Raw genomic sequence first — 21,535 nt, forward strand, 5'->3', positions numbered from 1 at the left:
TTTAGGGTGCAAGATGTTTATTACAGAATGACCCTGGAACCGATATCTATGAAAGGGAAATGCAGGAAGCAGGATTAGGTAGAACAGGGCTTCTCAACCGTGGTGTATTGCCATTCTGGACTGGGTTGGGTAATCTTTGTTGGGGGGCTGTCCTGTGCGTTGTGGGGTGCTTAGCAACATCCTTCTAGATGCCAGTAGCGCACACCTCACCACCCCCACCCACTTCCCCCCAATTTTGATGACCAAAAATGTCTCCAGACATTGCCAAATATCCCTGGGGAGGGATGCAAAATTACCTTCAGTTGAGAAATGAACTTGGATACGGCCTAACAATAGTCTTCATGGGCCACACAGGCATCTCAGGAGTGAGGATGGGGCTGAGATGGTTTGGCCTTTGTCTTTCCCACATGGAGCAGTCACTGGACTTGAGCTGCTGGAAAGGGGTGTGGCACTGGGTCAGGTGGCACTCGGCAACTGGAACAAGTCCTTCCCTCAAGGGGATCTGGGCCATCCAACGTTCCCAGCATGTGCTGCTCTAAATTGCTCACTTTCAGCATCTTCCACTCAATGATAGAGCTGCTGAGAAGTGGGGCTGTGCCTCATTCAGATCTGTGTCATCAAAACCTAGCATCCTACATGGGAATGAATACCGGTTAAATGAAAGAATAAAATGAAATGGGAAAATCATCGTGGCTATTTGGATATATTTGCAAACTGAAATATTATACGGAAAGGCTTCATTACGCATTTTCTTGAGATGCTGGAAACTCTCAAAGGGTTAATCCATATTTATTATGTTAAGTTATCAATACTTTTCTGAGAAGTAACAAGGGTCACGATCTACTGATTATACTAAATATTCTGAGCTTATCTTTAATGGTGTTTTGAATTTTTGGTAGATGAGATTCTTTATCAGTAATTTTAAGAGAGGATCAGGGGATTGGTGTAGCTCAGAAGTGTGATTCAGAATTCAAGTAATAAAAATTTTTACTTAGGCGTTCCCATTGTGGCGCAGCAGAGACGAATCTGAGTAGCATCCGTGAGGATACAGTTTCCATTCCCGGCCTCCCTTGGTGGAATAAGGATCCAGCATGGCCATGAGCTCTGATGTAGGTCCCAGACGTGGTTCAGGTCTGGCGTTGCTGTGGCTGTGGCGTAGGCTGGCAGCTGCAGCTCCCACTCAACCTCTAGCCTGGGAACCTCCATATGCCACGGGTACGGCCCTTAAAAAGGCAAAAATTTTTTTTACTCAAATGGATATGATTATAAAGCATTATTATGTCTATGGATAAATCCACAAAGTAGTACCCATTTCTGTCCAGCAGATGGCACAGTTATACATAGTTATCGATGGAGAAACTTTTTAACCAGTTTTTTTTTTTTTTTTTTTAATTTTTATTATAGTCAATTTACAGTGTTGAAGTAAAAAAGGAAGTGCATTAGTCTCACGGCCATACACTACAGTGAAGTGTGTCATCAGATGTCAATGGATGTAACTGTACATAGAAAGTTCAATAATGTATTTTTTTCCTAGACTGAGTTTCCAACTCTATTCTTCCACATTTTTTAAGTTCTTATATCTTCAACAAGCTTAGGATTAGGTAAAAGTTAATCTTGAAATAATACTGATTAAGTTCATCTGGCTAATATCACTGGAGCACAGCAATGTGTAAGGGTTTTTGAGAGCATGATTTCACATATGGCATGTTTTCTGTTCTCACAAGTTATTTTACAGGTCAAGACACAGAAATAAAGCACACCTACCTACATATACAGGGCAGTATCCCCCTTACAGATTAAGAAAAAAATCAAGTCATAGTGCTCCCCCCTCCAACATTTTCAGATTTTGCTTGGTGTGGATATTGCACATAAGCGCTCCCGTGGTGAAACAGACAAAGAACTGTTCTGGGGGGTGCAAGATCTGGCTCTGTCCTCTACTGGTTGTATGACTTTGATTATGTTCCTACTTCTCCGAGCCTATCTTCATCTGCTAAGAGAGGAACAATGATGCTCACCAGGCTCTCTTCATAGCTGGGTGATGTGTGCTCAACATGTAAAAGCCACAGACACCGGCTCCTTAGATATGCAGGGCTGTCTGTGCTACAGAACAGAGGAGCCCAAGCAACGGCCACTGTCATCAAGTGTCTACCAGACAGCAGCCAGGGTCTCTAATGTTCTCTCTGTGGAGAGGCTGAGTCCATGAATTTCTGGGTTCTTGGCCAATTCAGGGTGCCGGGAGGAAGCAGACTCCCGGTGGGAGGTTAGATTTCTGCTAATCTGGGAAGGGGCTTTGATGAGTGTCCTGACCTTTTTACCGAAACCTTGTAAAGATGGGCACTCTTCAGATATGTTTCTTATTTTACTTTACTTCGGCTCTATTTCTAATTTCATTTTGGGTAATCTCTCTCTCTCTTTTTGGCCACACCCATGGCATGAGGGAGTTCCCAGTCCAGAGATTGAACCTGCACCATGCAGTGACCCTAGACAGCAGTGACAATGAAGAGTCCTTAACCCACTGAGCCACCAGAGAACTTCAGGGAATTTCTGTTTTGATAGCAATTCAAAATGATAAAAGGATATAATGGCTATATATGTACAGACATTTATTACAGTATTGCTTATGGATAATTAGTGAAATTGGAAGCAATTTAGGAACATGGAATATTAGGCAGACATCAAAATTAACATGATGAATATTGTATAAGTGCATGGAAAATATGTCTGATGAATGATAAAGACATTTTCTAAAAAAAGCACAGAATGAATTATGTGTCATGTTAGTAACTGTGGAAATTGAGAGCTTATGTAGCTGTGAAAAAAATCGCATGAAGGATGGAATGGTACTAACCTGTGATATGTCAGAGCGTTAGCAGTCTCTTTCTTCCTATATCTCTGTCTCTGTGTGTATGTCTCTCTTCTTCCTAAATCATATTATTGCTGTCATACTGCTATTTGCAGAACCTGACACTTCTAAAGAGATCTTCACGCTTTGTTTGAAATACAGTAGCAGCTAATGTATCCAGTATGCTAGGGAAGAAGTGGCATACATAATGACTTATGAATCTGATTTTTTTCTGTTAACCGATCTTTATTCCTCTTAACACAAAAACAACAACAAAACCATTTTGGCAAGAAATCTTTCTAGGATGTATTGCCTACTTTCCTGCCTCCTCCAACAGTTTCCTGAACATATTCAAACATCTTTCTATTTCAGGCTTACCATGATGAAATATCAATTTCTCTCCCACACTAGAATATACTGTCTTTGTGTGTACTTCAAGCATAGGGTTATGTGCATCTACATGGCATGATCAAATCTCTGCTGAGTTTTGATCCTTTTATTCTTTTTTTTTTTTTTGCTTTTTAGGGCTGCACCCATGGCGTAGGAAATTCCCAGGCTAGGGGTCCAATCAGAGCGGCAGCTGCCAGCCACAGCCACAACCACAGTAACACCAGATCTGAGCTGCATCTATGACCTATACCACAGCTCATGGCAATGCCGAATCCTTAACCCACTGAGTGAGGCAAGGGATTGAACCTTCATGGATACTAGTCAGGTTTGTTATGAGCCTCAACAGGAACACCTGATCCCTTAATTCTTGCTTTGACATGTTTTCTTTTTTCGTGGTTTGGTCTTTTTCTCTCTTGAAGCCTATCAGCTGTCATTTTCGTGGTTGCCAGTGTCCCAGTCTTTAGGAGCCTTCCTTTCCTAATCTCCCCACAAATTTGCTGCTTCTGATAAGCCTTGTTAGAAAATAACACAATCGAGTTTACCGGAATTATGCGCAGAGAGCGTCAAAAGATTTTCTGCTTTGTATAGCTGTTTGGACTAGAGACATGGCCATATCCATTTTGGTTGCTCAGAGGTATGTTGACTCCTTTCTCAGCCCTTGGCTGTTTCCTAGCTACACTGAAGTCTCAGGGAAATGACCACTCACAAGGGACATGCTGTTACAGGGCAAACAAAACATTGGCTCTTAGAAACAAAGCATACTAGTGGCAAATGCGGTCAATGTCAACAAATCCATGGAAACCGAAAGCCGAGTCATTCAATCAATAGTCATCAAAACCCACACTTGCATCTGTGTCCTGTGTCACTTCATCCCTTCCATTCACAGACGTCATCCTGGTACAAATTTGCCTCCAGTTTAGAAAGGAAGAATGGAACAAGACAAAGCAGAAACTGTACAAACCAAAGTAAAGCATAATTAATGTGATTCAAGGATCTTTTCCTCTAGCCAACTAATCCATAGCACACATTTTGAACATAAAAAGGCATATTTTTAACATACAAAGTGGGTTGCTAGATGCCATGGAGACTCAAAAGAGCTATCATTTATGCTCCCTACCCTCTTTTTTTTTTTTCAAAATAATGAACTATAGGAGTAGGGTGGACCATTTGTTCCCTTGAGATGGAATTAAATGGAATTAATTAAATTAAATAACACAACTCTCTGGTAATATATATGTTCTATAAATTCAGTTATTCCTGCTACCTAGGGTGGTGCTATTTTCTTTTAGTTCTGGTTTCTAAAGTAAGACTTCAACTCAATGTTGGCCACACTGCATGTGTAGGCACTGTTTTGAATAGTGTTTCTACAATAATTTATTGAATTCCACCTCACTTTTTTTTGGTCTTTTTTCAGGGCTGCACTCAGCATATGGAGGTTCCCAGGTTAGGGGTCCAGTTAGACCTGTAGCTGCTGGCCTACAGCACAGCCACAGCAATGCCAGATCTGAGCTGCGTCTGTGACTTACACCACAGTTCATGGCAGCACCAGATCCTTAACCCACTGAACAAGGCCAGGGATCGAACCTGCATCTTCATGGATACTAGTCAGATTCCTTTCCTCTGAGCCACGATGGGAACTCCAAAATTCACTCCATTCTTGAAGGGATTTACGAATTTCCTGGGCCTGGGGAAAACTTATTATACTTCCAAGCCTTCTCTTTATTTCAAAAAATAACACAACAAAATTGTCAATAGTGACAACAGAAAATAAGCAAACCCACCCCCTAATCATTAGAGTAGCGGTGGAAAGATAACTCACAATGGGACATAACTTTTGGTTTCCTTTGCTTAATTCTGAAGAGACTTGCAGATGCCAGAGGTCGTGTGTGAGACGCAACCTACACCTAGATCAGGATATGAGAAGTGACCATCTTCTAAGCATCAATGCCAATTGCTGGACAAATTTTTGTTCCTTGTGGTTAGAAATGATCATCAGTACTGGAGAAATGATGGGGAGGTCTATACTGTTTTACTGGCACGTGTAGACTGTCCAGAGAATGCATTTGGAGTGAATAGCAGCACTGGGTCTAGATTAGAAAACATTTTCTGGTCATTGTGATAGAAAGCTAGTTGAGAACATGGGTATCATTTCCAGAGTTTGAAGTCTATTAATGAAAACCTACAATGTCCTGGGAGTGGCACAGTGGATTAGGAATCTGGCTTTGTCACTGCTGTGGCTTGGGTTCAATCCTTGGCCCTGGAACTTTCACATGGCAAGGGCTTGGCAAAAAAAAAAAAAAATTAAAATAAGAAAAACTACAATGTCCTATTGTTATTGGAATATATATATATATATATATATAATATATATATATATATTATATATATAGGAAACTGATACATCTACTGAATTTTGAATGGTTCCTGGTGGTAGGGACAGGGTTAATATTTAGAAAAATCATTGAATCAAACATATTGGAATAATCACAAAGAAAGTATTTAGAGCCCTGAAACCATTCCAAATCACATTTTACCCAATAATTTAAAAAATTCTTCATCCCATTTTTACGGTGTTGTGAAAAATTATGAAATGACCATCTTTTTTGCTCATTCTCTACTGGAAATGATGCTAGGAAACAAGATGGCCTAAAGCTTAGGAACTAGAGAATACTTTGGTTTCTGGTTATAGAATACTATAAACATCTACAAATTTGATGATCAGTAGCTCAGTGATGATTCAGAACAATTGTATGTACTTAATTGATGAGGCAACCATTTGGTTTTCTTTTAAGCTAAACGAATGCAATCAATCTAATATGCATAATTGATAAGACCCAGAGAAATAAAGTACTCCTTGAATGATTTAGATCAAGGGTTCTCAGCTCTGGATTCCCACTAGCAGTACTTGGAGAGCTTTAAAAACCCCCAAACACAGGCCACATCCCAGACCAATTAAATTAGAACCTCTTGGGGCTGAGCCTGAGATACCAGTATTTTTAAAACTCACTAGGTGATTCTAATACATTGCTGAGTTTAGGAAACCCTGCCTGATAGAATATCCCTGCTTACTCTTAGTTAAGCTTAAGTACATTAGGGGCTCTTTCTTTAACAACCTGTAACAGTCTGTTTCTTTAACAGCCTTTAGGAACCATTTCTGTCTCTTTTGCTTTAAATAAAAGCAAATTGTTCCAAAAGAATATTCCCATTTGTTTTCTCTCTCTCTCTTCTTTTTTTAGGGCCACACCCCTGGCATATGGAGGTTCCCTGGCCAGGGGTCCAGTTGGACCTGTAGCTGCTGGCCTACGCCACAGCCACACCACATCTGAGCTGCATCTGCGACCTACACCACAGCTCATGGCAACGCCGGATCCTCAACCCACTGAGCGAGGCCACGGATCAAACCTGTGTCCTCATGGATGCTAGTCAGATTCGTTTCCACTGAGCCACAACTATTTGTTTTCTCTTATTCTGCTTTTCTTTTTTTCTACTTTTGGTTTTTCTGCCATATTGATCAATGTAGCATAATAGCATATGGCATCAAATCATTCTAGAGTTGAATACTGGCTGGGCTATTTACCAGTTTTCATAGATTGGCAATGTATGTAACCTCTAGGCTAGGTTTGTTTTTGTTTTTTTCCCCCCATCTATAGCAGTGATTTTCAGCTGGAGGTCATTTTACACCCAGGAGACATTTGGCAACGTTGGAGATTTTTTTTTTTTTTTTTTTTTTTTTTTTGCTCGCCCAAAGCATATGGAGTTCCTGGGCCAGGGATCAGATCCAAGCTGCAGTTGTGACCTACACCCCAGCTGCAACAACGATGAATCTTTAACCCACTGTGCTGGTTGGAGACATTTCTAATTGTCACCCCTGGGTGTTGCTTTTGAAATCTAGTGGGTAGAGGCCAACAATGTTGCTCAACATCCTACAATGCACAGGACAGCCTGCACAGCAAAGTATTACCTGGCACCAAATGTCACTAGTGAATGTCACTAAGTGAAGGAACACTGATCCACTGAGTAAGGCTCTGGAGTCTGACTGCCTGTATTCGAATTCTCATTCCCCGACTTCTTAGCTGTGTAACCTTGAGCACTGTAGTAGTCCTGCAAGTCTGAGTATCGTTGGCACTCGCTTTGCAGTTGATGGGAGGTTTAAATGGGCGGATGCATGTGGAATAATAACACAGTGCCAGGGAGCGACTTATCTCCAAAATATGTTTCCTTCTATTTTGGGGGTCATTTAAGGCTTCTTGCCAATATCCTCGAGATCATTTTTTTGATCCTACTCCTAATAATCTCATTATTAATACTTCATGATTTGGTGGCAGAAGGGGGAAAGGGGTTGCAGGATGGAGTTGTCTTTGAACATGCACCTGCTTTGGGGTTCCAAATGGAAATTCAGAGGAGACAGTCCTACAGAAGGCTGTTAAATTCCATCCTCCCACCTTTCATGTTCCCCTCGCACTTTACCACTAGCATGACACTTGTGTTGAGGTGGAGTGTTCCAATAACCAAGCTTGAGTTGAGTCAAAGAGAAGTCAACGTGATTCTTACAAGTGCTTATTCTAAGGGAAGAGGGTTAATTGCAATGAACCAGTTTATTAATCATCTTTATAAACAAGGTCCCACTGTATAGCACAGGGAACTATATTCAATATCCTGAGATATACCATCATGAAAAAGAATATGAAAAAGAAAAAGAAAAAAAATATATACTGAGTCACTTTGCTGTACAGGAGAAACTAGCACAACATTGTAAATCATCTATACTTCAATAAAATAAATTTTAAAAATAAACTTTATTATTAACAAGAGGCAGATAGCTACAGGAGTCTGAAAGTTAGGAAAGAGCTCAGGCCAGAAATAGATTGGGCAATCAGAACTTCAGAAGGAGTCAAAGTTACAGCAGAGAAGGAAATTGCAAGGGAGGCTGTAGGGAGAAGAGAGAAGAGGCTCAAGATATAACCCAAGAAATCTCTGCTCGGCTAATATGAATACAGACCTACCATGCGTTTGCCAGTCAGCTTTTTATCTCTTACGTACATTTGACTTTTAGGGAGCATCACTTCCTACTCCTCCAGCTCTTGACCCAAATGTTCTAAGTCTGGCTTGACACTGATAAAATATATCTTTACTAAAATTTGAATTTTGCTATGCATGTGCTTTTCTCTAGTCATAGTGGGCATATAACTAGGGGTGTTTTTAATAACAATTTTATTGAGCTATAACTCACATACCATCCAATTCACCCATTCAAGGAATACAGTTCAATGGTTTTTAGCATCTTCACAGAGTTGCGCAACTGTTGCCACAATCAGTTTGAGAACAATCTCATCAGCCCCCAAAGAAACCCCATACCCATTAGGCATGGCTCCCTATTTCCCCTCAACTCTCCTAGCTCTAGAGACTTTCTTTCTCTATAGATCTGCTTATTCTGGAAGTATATATATATACACACACATATATATATATATACATTTGGATTAATTCAATATATTCAAATATATATATGGATTATTTCAATATGTCCTTGGTTTCTTTCACCTAGCATATTTTCAAGGCTTATCCCTATTGCAGCACTTCAGTACTTCATTCCTCTTACGGCTGAGTAACAGTCCATTGTATGGATAGACCACATTTTGTTTATTCATTCATGAGATGATGGACATTTGGCTATTGTGAGTGGTGCTGCTCTGAATATTCGTGTAGAAGTATTTGAACACTTGTTTTCAATTCTTTTGGGTATATACCTAGGAGTGGACTTGCTCAGTCACATGACACTTTTGAGGAAGTGCCGGAATGCTTTCCAAATTGGCTGTACCGTTTTGCCTTCCCATCACAAATGCATGACTATTCAGATTTCTCCACATTTTCACCAATTCTTATTATTACCTGTCTTTTTTTTTTTAGCCACCTTGTGGCAATATGGAGTTCTGCCAGAGATCAGATCTGAGCCGCAGTTGCAACTCACATGGGCAATGCCAGATCCTTAACCCACTGTGCTGGGCAGGGGACTGGACCTGCATCCCAGCGCTCCAGAGACACAGCTGATCCTGTTGTCCATGGCAGGAATTCCTGTCTTCTTCATTTGAGTCATTCTACTGGGTATGAAGTGGTATATCAGTGTGGTGTTGACTGGATATTGTTTAAAAAAACATTCTTTGATATACATTTCCAAGTCACTATCTTTATAATCAACATTTAAAATAGCTTCAAAATATTCTTTCAAATGGCTAGAGTATAATTTGCTAGACCACTCTTCCATCTCGGGACATTTAAGTTGTTTCCAAATTTTTACCATTATAGATAGATTTTTCTGGCATACAGACTTTCATTGTTTGAATTATTTACTTAAGCTAATTTCAAGACCCATTCTAAAGTCTTTATCTGTGAAGAATGCATAAAGGAATACACAAGTGGAAAATTTTGTGTGATGGACAAAATATTCTATCACGGATTAATATTTATCATCAAAGGTTTAAACTTTCAGAAAGCTCTCAATAAAAAGATGGATTCCAACCAAATAGTGATCACTATTTTGACCACCTAAGCCATCTTTGAAGAGAAATGAAAGGTCCTAATTCCCACTTGAATAGAGACAGAACTCCCATTGTTCACTGTTGAGCTGGTAGACTTAAATTTATTATTACCTAATAATAGATTTTTATTGTATAAGAAAACAGGAAATATCAGCAAAAAGAAGGAAGGAAAAATTCCCCTCCTTGGGAGTACCCACTGCTTCTTTCTACAGGTGCCTGGATGAGCATCTTTATTATTATTGTTCTTTATCTTTTGTCTTTTTAGGGCTGAACCAATGGCATATGGGGGTTCCCAGGCTAGGGGTTGAATGGGAGCCATAGCTGCTGGCCTACATCACAGCCACAGCAATGTGGGATCTGAACTGCATCTGTGACCTATACTACAGCTCACGGCAAAGCCAGATCCTTAACCCACTGAGCGGGTCCAGGGATCGAACCTGAATCCTCATGGATAGTAGTCGGGTTCATTAACCACTGAGCCATGATGGGAACCCCATGGATGAGCATCTTTAAATCATTAGCAGGTATGAATTCCTGAACCTCCTGTGGTTAAGCCTGAGAACAACCATCCACAGGCAGTTTTAAGAAATGCCAAGAGCTCCCCTGCAACGCCTGGAGCTTTCAAATTGCTAGGGTTTCTTCAAGGAAGTCCCTTTGGAGAAAAGCAACCTTTTTTTCTATTTTCTTTGTCTCTTAAGGTTAGTTTTTATGTATTTGAGAGAAAAATTCATACAAATATGTGGAAGAAATTTTCAGTAGGCTCTTCTATTTATTTAAGAAAATTTATTTAAAACTGGAATGACATTAATTTCCAATGCATTAATTAGACAGCTTGCAGGGTCCATCTAATTTAAATAATTTCCCTAAGTTCACTTTACCACTTTTGTATGCAAAGATGTGCCACTGAACTAATTTGACTGTCACAAAAGGGGCTTTTTTGACTGTAAAAAGTAAACTTTTAAAAATATCTTTGAATATGTCAAATTATGATTATAGGAATAATTCTACAGATTAACCATTCACATTCAAACATTTACTGACTACCTATGGTGTGCAGTGCAAGATGCTGGGGCCATGGGCTCAGTTACAAAATGGGTTGGGTTCTAGGGAGAAAGACTAATCTTGAGGCAGTAAAGTTCTATTATGAATGTCAAAGCATCCACTGTATAGGGATTCGCTAATTGGGGATTCTCTAGAGGCCAGCTTTATTAGAGTTTTCCTTTTTAGAAAGCCTGAGCATCAGGATTTTTCCAAGTTCCCCATGTGATTGCCATGGGTAACCAAGTTGAAAACCACTGGCTTAAAGGCATTCAATCCTGATGAATAAGCCCTCTTGCTATCAAAGTTCAAAATAAAGAAATACAGAAGGAAAGACACAGGTGGGGGGGATTAATAGATAAAAACTACTATGTATAAAATAGACGAGCAAGAAATATATATTGTACATCATAGGGAATGACAGACTATTTATTTATTTATTTATTGTCTTTTTAGGGCCGCACCCATGGCATATGGTTCCTAAGCTAGGGGTCAAAACAGAGCTACAGCTGCTGGCCTATGCCACAGCCACAGCCACAGCCACAGCAACGCAGGATCCCAGCTGCATCTGTGACCTATACCCAACTCACGGGAATGCCAGATCCTTAACCCACTGAGCGAGGTCATATATCGAATCCATGTCCTCATGGATACTAGTTGGGTTTGTTACTGCTGAGCCACGATGGGAACTCTATAGCCATTATTTTGTAATAACTTATAATGGAGTATATCTATAAAAATACTGAATCACTGTGCTGTACACCTGAAGCTAACGTAGTATTGTATATCAACCATACTTCAATTTTAAAAAGTGAAAAAATTAAAAAGGCATATTTGATTTGTCACCCTCTTGCTTGACAGAGAGAGAGAGAGAGAGAGAGAGAGAGAGAGAGAGAGAGAGAGAGAGAGAGAGAAATGGTGGCAGAGCAACTGAATCAGACAATTCAAGCGGATTGGGAGAAAGCAGAAAGGACCCAGAGTGGAATGTTATAGAGGGAGGGGGATGCATATCGTTATCAGTGTGACACCATTAAGAGCACCTGTACCTGCTCATTTAAGGGGAAAGGGTAGCAGCAAACAAAACCACTCTTTAAAAGGCCTGCTGCTTCTGTAGGGTTCATAAAGTGGCCAGTGCCTTGATTATGAAATGAAGCTTTTGTTTACAGAGGATAAGCATCTCAACAATCCTCTAGGTCCGGTAGAAACATTGAGAGGACCTGGTCTGGTGATTTCCCACCTAAAGGTGGGACACTTGTGCAGAGTGAGAGGTGGCCTTCACATAGATAACAGAGGAACTAGGCTGGTTTTTTTCGTAGCCTCCATACTTGTAACTCTGCATTGTTTTTTCTCACTTCTAACTGGCACAGCAGATGGCAGTCCAACATAAAAAGAACGAGATGAATCTGGGACCATCTCCAAGGAGGCATCGACACAAGAGACAGACTCTGGGAACTGTACAGCACCTGAAGAAACACTGTCTAATAGAACTTTCTGGGATGACAGAACTGTTTTCTGTCTGCACTGTCCAGTACAATAACCACCAGCCATGAGAGCTCCTGAGCACTTGAAATATGGCTGGTAAGACTGAGGAATGGAAATTTTATTTAATATTTTTTCCTCTTTTTTAGGGCTACACCCGTGCTATATGGAAGTTCTCAGGTTAGGGATCAAATTGGAGCTGCAGCTGCTGGCCCACTCCACAGCCACAGCAATGCCAGATCCTTGAACCACTGAGCGAGGCCAGGGTTTGAACCCACATTCTCCTGGATACTAGTTGGGTTCTTAACCCACTGAGCTACAACGGGAACTCCTAATTTGATTTAATTTTAATTAAGTACAATTTAAATTTAAGTAGCAACATGAGGCTAGTGACTTTTGTACTGGTCAGGTTCAGCTCTAGATAATGAATCTTGGTTCTGTCATTTGCTTCCCACTTAACCTGGCACAAATTTCTAAACTTCTTCAAGCTTTGGTTCCCATATCTGTATCTCTTGTTTGCTGGTACCAGAATTCCTCTCAGGGACAGAACTCTCGTTGGCTGGAGAATATATCTTGATGGAAAATTTGCCTATGAAAATATAGTCCTCAGAGAAGGGTCTGGAAAGGCAATGCAGAATACTGGAAGGGTCAGTCATTTTCTATAAGAATGTGGGAGAAATGATATTTATTTTTGGCCCTGTTGAGAAAAAATCAGGGAGGAGGGGAAAGAGGAGCAGTAAGAAAGGTTGGGATCCTTGAAATATTGGGGTGCCAAAAAGGATGCTAGGAACATGGGGAGGTAATATTAGTTCCATTACTTCTGTTACTGTGTTGTACGCCTACTCTATCTTTCTAAATCTTTGGTAAAATTTCTGTCAACACAAATGGCTTGGTTGGATTTGTGTGTGTATTTACATGTATGTGTGTGTTCGCCTGTCAATTAAGGAAAGGGAATGGGCCCAATGTTTAGAGTAGAATTGAACAGAAAAGGGAAAAAAATGGAATGATCAGATAGTTACTAAGTTAAATTCATTCAGCAAGAGCAGGTGCTCAGAGGCAGGGAAATCCATCAGAAAGTAAGCTCCTAAGGAAGTTTTAGAAATCAGAGGGCTACCAGAGTTTTTTTTTTTTTTTTTTTTTTTTTTTGTGAAATGGAGAGTGAAAACAAACTTATATAGCTCAAGGTAACTGCAGCTACTACTTGTATTATATGTAAACTACGTAAAGAGATGTGAAGATAAAATTAGGCTTGTAAACTGTACATATGCCTTGAACATAGTAAGAACTTAATAAATGAGAGTCAAGCTTCAGTTTCATAGGTTTAACATGAATATAATACTCTTTGTCTTTTTTTTTTTTTTTTTTTTTTTTTTTTTTTTGGTCTTTCTAGGGCTACACCCACGGCATATGGAGGTTCCCAGGCTAGGGGCTGAATCGGAGCTGTGGCCACTGGCCTGTGCCAGAGCCACAGCAATGCCAGATCTGAGCCATGTCTGTGACCTACACCACAGCTCACGGCAACCACTGGATCCTTAACCCACTGAGAGAGGCCAGGGATCGAAACTGCGTCCTTGTGGATAAGAGTCAGAGTTATTTCCACTGAGCCACGAAGGGAACTCCAAATATAATACTTTTTTTTTTTTTAAGAAAATTAAGCAAAATCCCTTGTGAGTTTCTTGGTTAACCATTGACATTCCTTAAATGCCATGATCCTTCCTTTTTACATTGTAGACCCACACAGGGTCCAGAAAATTATTAGCAACAAATGATATCTTTTCTTGTGTCCCTTCTCTCAATTACATATGGGCATTCCTTTAAGGAACAGTGACGTATTCCACCTATGAACTATTTTGTGGCAGAACAGCCTTTACACTGAGCTGCTGTCCGGTGTCCAAGTTCATCTTTCATCTTTACTCACAACCATCTCAGATTTTTCTTTCTTGTAACACATGGGATTATTGCATAACATCGATGAGCCTAGCTTCTATCTATTTTTACCAATTTGAGGATATTGTTTACTCAATCAAATGTCCTTGCCTCTCCCATAGTGGCCTTCATTTTCAATCATTTGTATTCCTCCTGCTTTTTGAATGTTACTAATTGTTTATTCAGTACATTCTGCCTTTGGCTGAAATGTTCCTTGCACTGTTTTTTTTAACCTCTCTTATTCATGTCAGTCTCCCTGTTGTTGAGTGAGTACTTAAAGATCCTTCTTGTATTAAGAATCAAGCCTCTTCCTGAGAGGAGACTAGGAAAATTCTGAGAATCAGAGGGCTTGGATTATAGCTCCTAAAAAATTCAGAGTGTTCAGGCTACTCTAGTGCTCACCAGAGAGAGGTCTGATTTTCCTCATGGCCAAGATGGTGACTTTAAGTTTGAAGGTTCAGTTTAAAAGTGTTTTCTCCATCCAGAAATAAAAAAGAAAAACTTCCCACCTCACCTGCAATTCAGCTACCTTGCCTCTGGTTGGTGGTGTGTTTGGTCCATGCCACTTATCAGCGTATGTGTGAAAGTGTGTTGATCAAAATAAAGATAAGCATGCCTTTTGTCCTTCAAAATATATACTTCTTTTTTTGGCCACACCCACTGCATGTGGAATTTCCTGGGCCAGGGGTTGAACCTGTGCCACGCAGTGACAATGACGGATCCTTAACCTGATGCGCCATAAGAGAACACTTCTATGCTTCTTATTAGAACAGCTTAGTGTAAGTATGATGGCATAATTAGTCAAATTTATTACTTGAATTTTCAGCTAACATTTCTATCCAAGAGATGGAGAACTAACTGAACCAGGATCCTTGTAGATTCTGATGCTGAGTATTTAATGATTTGAGGCCTGGGGATTATTGCATTTCCCAGTAATGCTTAGATTTTTTTTTTATGGCCACACCCATGACATATTGAAGTTTCTGGGACAGGGATCAAATCCAAGCTGCAGCTGCCAGCCTAGGTCACAGCTTCAGCAATGCTGGAAACTTTAACCCACTGCACCAGGCCAGGGATCAAACCTGTACCTCTGTAGCAACCCTAGCAGCTGCAGTCAGATTCGTAACGCACTGTGCCACAGCATCAACTCCTGCTTAGGTTGTTAATGCAAGGGCTCAGGTGTGCTGAGTAAAGACAACTGCAGTGCCACTTCTGAAACCCCAATAGCAGAATGAGAGTCCAGGAAGAACTGTTCCACATTCTGATGTCTCAAGAGAAACATCATTTTGTAGTCATTTCCTTTCAGCTCTTTACACTCCATGGTGAATAATAAACACAGACATAACAGGTAAGGAGACATTTTCTTTTCCAAGAGCTGGAGTTGCCTAGAAAACTCTGGAATAATAATAAAAAAAACCAACCCTGAGTATAAATCTTGTCAGAACTGATAACTAAAGCTTGAAGTCTATCTTCTCTAAGTGGTGAGAGCTGCCAAAGAGTGTATTAAGAGAAGCACCCCAGTTTGTCTCTGAATAGATAGGGTGTTTATCAGTCAGTATTAGATAGGAAGAGTTCACCACAGACTTAGTACATTCTGTCAAGCTCTCTCATTTTACTGTGTTTGTAAATCATAGAGCGTGTTTGAAATACAAAGTAATGGTGGGCTCTGATGTATGGTAAAGGGTTTCCATTAGTGTCAACTTTTTTCCTCTCTATACCTTTCCTACAGCTCCCATGAGGGACATACTACTGGGTAAAGAGCACATGCTGAGAAATGGAAAATATCTGAGAGGTGCAAGGGACATTTACTTTCTTCAAAAGAGGGGGTTTCTATTTAGAACCTGAGTCAGTTTTTTCTTTTTAATATCCCTAAGGTTGGTATATCAGTTAAGGTACAGTCAGAAGAGACAAATCACAAACAAACTGTTTGAGCTCTCAGTGGAACAGTTTGTGAAATTCCAAATCTCCACAAAAGGTTACCTAATATTTTCTCACCATCTCCATGGTGCCTCAAACCAGGCTGTCACTGTAATCTTGTGAAAAAACTAAAGTTATGTATTTTAGCAGTTTCCATGATTCAGACACAAAAGTAGTGAGGTTTATTTGAAAAAAAATTTATGCTTAAATCTGAAAAATTATATCGTGGAAGAAAATGCTAACTATAAAGGAAAATGTTTAAGCTAAATTGTTGGGTAAACAAAGCAAATTACTCAAGAGTATGTATAGAGGATTTCCTGTTTTAGTGATGGTGGAGTAGCTAGGATTGGACTAACCCTACTACATATGCAAATTGTAAACGAATGACAAAGTTTTAACAAAATAACTATTTGAAGACACTAGAAAGTGGCAAAAAGGCTACACAAATTGGATTTGATTCTTGAAAGAAGGGAGTTGCATGGGTAAGGTCCAAGTTTATATAGCTTTTCCCCTGAAGGCATTCTCCATCTATAAAACTCAAACAGAAAGCTGATATCATATTGGCTACAGATATCAGTAGATCAAATTAGGAGATGCAAGAGTGGCTAGGACTTGAGTGGTAGAACTCTAGAAAGGAAGGAGTCACAGAGGTGGCAGCATATAATTTCCCCGAAATCCTATAAATGCATCTCATATACACACAAAACTGTGTACAATCTCCCTTTACATCCTAGGCTGACTGCTAAGTTGAACTTGCACCACGGAGTACCTAAGGATACTAAGGGAAAGCAACAACCAGGAAACTGAAAAATGTGGGCAGAGATTTAAGCTCCTGTTCACAACAAAGGAGATAGTTTGGGGTGTGAGTTCTGCCAAGGTTTAGAGGGATGGCAGGTACTTTGGATTTTCTATGAAAACTCCAGAAAGGCCATGACCAGGGTGCTAAAAACTCTGTCACAGGACTAAGAAATTAATCCTAAGACTAAGGACAAATCAGAACAGATCTATCCTGATAAAAGTGTAAAACCAAGCCTCCAGAAATTCAAGGCTATTGGCCAGTAATTTAACTACCTGGCAAGAGAAAAATCAGCAATATTTCATTTGTGGATAACAGAGTCTAGATTCTCTAAAACATGTCTCCCATGATGTCCAATATACAATAAAAATTATAAGATATGCAAAAAAGCAGAAACATGTGACCTAAGGCCAGAAGAAAAAGCAGTGAATAGAAACAGATGAAAATTTGCAGACAGGGACATTGAAGGAGCTATTATAATCGCATCTAAGAACTTAAATTAAAAAATTATTATAATGAATGAGTAGCTGGGAAACTAAAGCAGAGAAATAAAAACTAAAAAAGAACCAAATGAAATTCTAAAGCTATAAAATACAATTACAGAAATAAAAAATTCACTGATGGGCTTAACAGCAGCATGGACTTGGCAAGAGAAAGGATAAATGCTGTTTTAAAGAGAAATCAATAGAAATCATCAAAATGGAAGAATAAGGTGAAAAGAAGATTAAAAAAAGGAACAGCTTTCAATGACAAGTGGGATGATATCAAGGGAACTTACATATGTGTACTTGGTGTCTGAGAAGGCTTAGAGAGAAAGAAGCAGAAAAAAATGTCTGAAGAAATAATGGCTAAAAAGTTCCCAGTGGTGAAAACCATCAGTTTGTAGGTCTAGGATGCTCAGTGAACCTTAAGTAGGAAAACCACAAAGAAAACTACACCTAGGAGTTCCTGTTGTGGCTCAGTGGATTAAGAACCCGATTAGTAACCTTGAGGTTGCAGGTTCAATCCCTGGCCTCACTCAGTGGGTTAAGGATCTGGCATTGCTGTGAGCTGTCATGTAGGTTGCAGATGCAGCGCGTATCCTGCATTGCTGTGGTCGTGGCATAGGCAGGCACCTGCAGCTCCAATTTGACCCCTAGCCTGGGCATTTCCAGGGCAAGTGTGGCCCTAAAAAAAAAGGAAAATTATACCTAGGCACATTATATTCAAACTGCTGAGAACCAAATGTAAAGAGGAAACTTAAAAGCAGCTTGTGGGGAGGGAGACACATCAGAAAACAGTGGAATGAATTATGTCTGACTTTTCATCAGATATAATAGATACCCAGAGACAATGGAATGACATTTTAAATGAGCCTAAAGAAAAAAAAAATTCAACCAGAAATCTATATTCAGTAACAAAAAAAAAAAAAAAAAAAAAAAGAAACCCAACACAAATCTATACCCAGAGAAAGTGTTTTTTGGAAATAAAAGGAAAAAAATAAAAATATATTTTGAGAAGAACAAAGACTTAAGGAATGTGTTCCAAGCAGAACAGAACTGCAGGAGATGAAAAAGGAGTTTGTTCAGGCTGAAAGGAAAGGGCATCAAATGGTATCTCCAATACAAAGGAAGAAATAAAGAGCACTGGAAATGATCAACATTTGCATAAATGTAAACAGATATTTCTTTTTGTTTTTAATTTTAATTTCTTTAAAATACAACTGACTTTTTTTTTTTTTTTTTTGCGGGGGCGGGGGGCATGCATGCGGAATATGGAAGTTCCCAGGCTAGGGTTCAAATCAGAGCTACAGCTGATGGCCTATGCCACAGCCACAGCCACAGCCATGTGGGATCTGAGTTGCATCTGTGATCTACACCACAGCTCACGTCAAATGCCAGATCCTTAACTCACTGGGCAAAGCCAGGGATTGAACCCAAGTCCTTGTGGATCCTAGTTAAGTTTGTTACCTCTAAGCCACAACAGGCACTCTGTTTATTTATTTATTTATTTATTTTTCAACTGACTTTTTAAAACAAATGTAATATTTTACTTTGGCACAAGCGTAATACATCTAGCAACAATAACAAGGGAGGGGTTAATAGAATTCAAGTGTTATAATAGATATAATAGATCTATTATATCATTTTATGCATAGTGATATCGAAACCGTGTAACTCAGATTGGGACTTGAACTCACTGTCTTTTTTTTTTTTTTTTTTTTGTCTTTTTGCCTTTTCTAGGGCCACTCCTGCGGCATATGGAGGTTCCCAGGCTAGAGGTCTAATCGGAGCTGTTGCTGCCTTCCTATGCCAGAGTAACAGCAATGCCCAATCCCCAACCCACTGAGCAAGGCCATGGATCGAACCCGCAACCTCATGGTTCCTAGTCGGATTCGCTAACCATTGCGCCACGACGGGAACTCCTCCACTGTCTTTTAATTAAAATCACACACCTGGTCTCAGGAACTACTGAAGTTCAAGTTCTTTCATCTCAGCACAGAAGGAATTCATCAAGAGGCAAAGTGATAGGAAAGAAGGAGATTTTTTAAGAGACAGAGTGTGGGCTGTCTCATAAGAAGAGAGCACCCTGGGAGTTGCACATTCCATAGACAGAATGGGGTCCATCTCAAAAGGCCAGAGAGTGCCCCTGAAATTTGGGAGTGATGAGCTTTTATGGGGCTGGGTAATTTCATAGGCTGATGAGTGGGATGATTATTCCAACTACTTCAGGGAAGAGGTGGGGATTTCCAGAAATTGGACCACCACTCATTTTTTGGCCTTTTATGGTTGGTCTCAAAACTGTGGTGCCAGTGGGCATGTCATTTAGATGCTAATGTACTATAATGAGCACCTAATAAGGCTCAAGATCCTCTGGAAGTTGAACCTTCCACCATCTTGGGCCTAATGGATTCTAACCAGTTCTTGCTGTATCCTCAGCAAGGATGTACTCTTTTAAGGTTGTACCCTGCCTCTTCCCTCCTGTTTCAATGTAATGTTAAATCTACATAGTTTCTGGTAAGTTCAGGATACATATTATAATGTTTAGAGTAACTACTAAAAATAACACAGTTATTAAAAAATCAATGCAGGAATTAACAAGGAATAATAAAACAATATTTGACTAACACAGAAAGCAAGAAAGGAGAGAGGAATGACAACAAACTTTGCAAAAATAAATAGGATTCTAAAATTTACCTGGAAGAATAAACAAATGGAGAATGGCCAAGAAAATAATAAAAACTTATTCTTTCTGATGTAAAAATGACCAGTAAAATTCTTGATTAAACCATTCTGAATACTAGTGGAGGAAAAGAGAGATCATTGGAAATAGACCCATGAATATAGGGGAATTTGATATTTAATAAGTGTGGTATTTCAACTTGGTGGTCATGATGGGCGATCCTGTAGCTAACATACTCATTCTTTCCAAAGATTGGAAAGAAGGCAAGTACATCTGCTCTCACAACTTCTCTTCAACATTGTATTGCTTTTATTTGCCGATGCCATGATCATGTCATGGCAGTTCAATGAAGGAAAGGATCATCTTTTCAACAAGTATTCCTAGAACAACTGGATATCCACATGGAAGAAGAGTAACCTCAGTCCCCAGCTGATCCACAGACTCCACACAATTCCAATCCAAATGCCAACAGGTTTCTGGGTAGAAATAGATAAGCTCGCTCTAAAATTTACATATTAAATATGACAGACCCAGAATAATAAAAATCAACATGACAAAGAAGGACCCAAAAAACTGGAGTTCTCGCCGTGGCCCAGTGGTTAACGAACCCAACTAGAAACCATGAGGCTGTGTGTTCGACCCCTGGCCTTGCTTAGTGGGCTAAGGATTCGGCTATGCCGTGAGCTGTGGTGTAGGTCGCAGATGTGGTGTGGATCCCGCGTTGCTGTGGCTCCAATTTGACCCCTAGCCTGGGAACCTCCATATGTCTCCAGAGCGGGCCTAGAAAAGGACAAAAAGCCAAAAAAAAAAAAAAAAGGAAAAAAAAAAAAAGAAAATTGGAGGAATTTACCTTACTTCAAAACTTGCTTGCTGTGATTCAGATTCCAATGTGGAAATGGTTGGTTCTGAGCCTGTGACATTTGCATGGAGGAACTTCACTGGGGAGTGCTCAAAGGAACCATGCTGAACAATGTACGATTAAGTAGAGGGAAAAATTGAAGAGCTGCAATGAATGTGTCAGTTGACCTCTCAGGAAACCCTGCAAATGAGAGAGCCCTTCACAGCTACCCTGCTTTCAAGAAGGGGAGGCCTGGCTTTTAAACCCTCAATTTGACCACTCATTGGTTTTGGGCTTCTCCCAGGGAGGGACTATCACCTTCAACATTCTTTGGCTGGGGGCCATCAGCCACTAGCACTTCCAGCAGTTGGCAAAATGAGGGCTTTAGTGTTTATAGGGGATCTGGCTGGTGTCAGACCACACCATCCTTTGTGCCACTCGGATATCCTCGCATCTTACAGTAAGCTCTGGGAACGGCTTCTTTGCAAGTCTGGCTGTTCTCTTTTCCCACAAGAAATTTTGTGAGGAAAGTTCGTGAGTACTACAGTTTTCATCTTGGTAGCTATTTTGACAACACAGCTGATATTTATCAGTTCTCTACTGCCGATTCG

General features: G+C 40.0%; 1 protein-coding gene across 2 annotated transcripts in view; it reads right to left on the reverse strand.

Moving 5' to 3' along the window:
• The window catches only part of FANCB (FA complementation group B), a 742,096-nt gene continuing 720,561 nt past the window's right edge, over window positions 1–21,535 (reverse strand). The window contains exons 21-22 of one of the 2 annotated variants that reach the window (XR_014835725.1): window positions 2,849–3,027; window positions 1–632 (exon numbers count right to left, since the gene is read on the reverse strand). The gene's annotated coding sequence lies outside the window, so the exon portion shown is untranslated. The remainder of the gene's footprint in view (window positions 633–2,848; window positions 3,028–21,535) is intronic. The other variant, XR_014835726.1, reaches the window with a different exon arrangement.

Source organism: Sus scrofa, chromosome X, assembly GCF_054392235.1.
Source record: "Sus scrofa isolate SSC_HxYL_T2T_F1_AM1 chromosome X, Sscrofa_HxYL_maternal_Yorkshire_Landrace_v2.0, whole genome shotgun sequence".
NCBI classification, from domain to species: Eukaryota; Metazoa; Chordata; class Mammalia; order Artiodactyla; family Suidae; genus Sus; species Sus scrofa.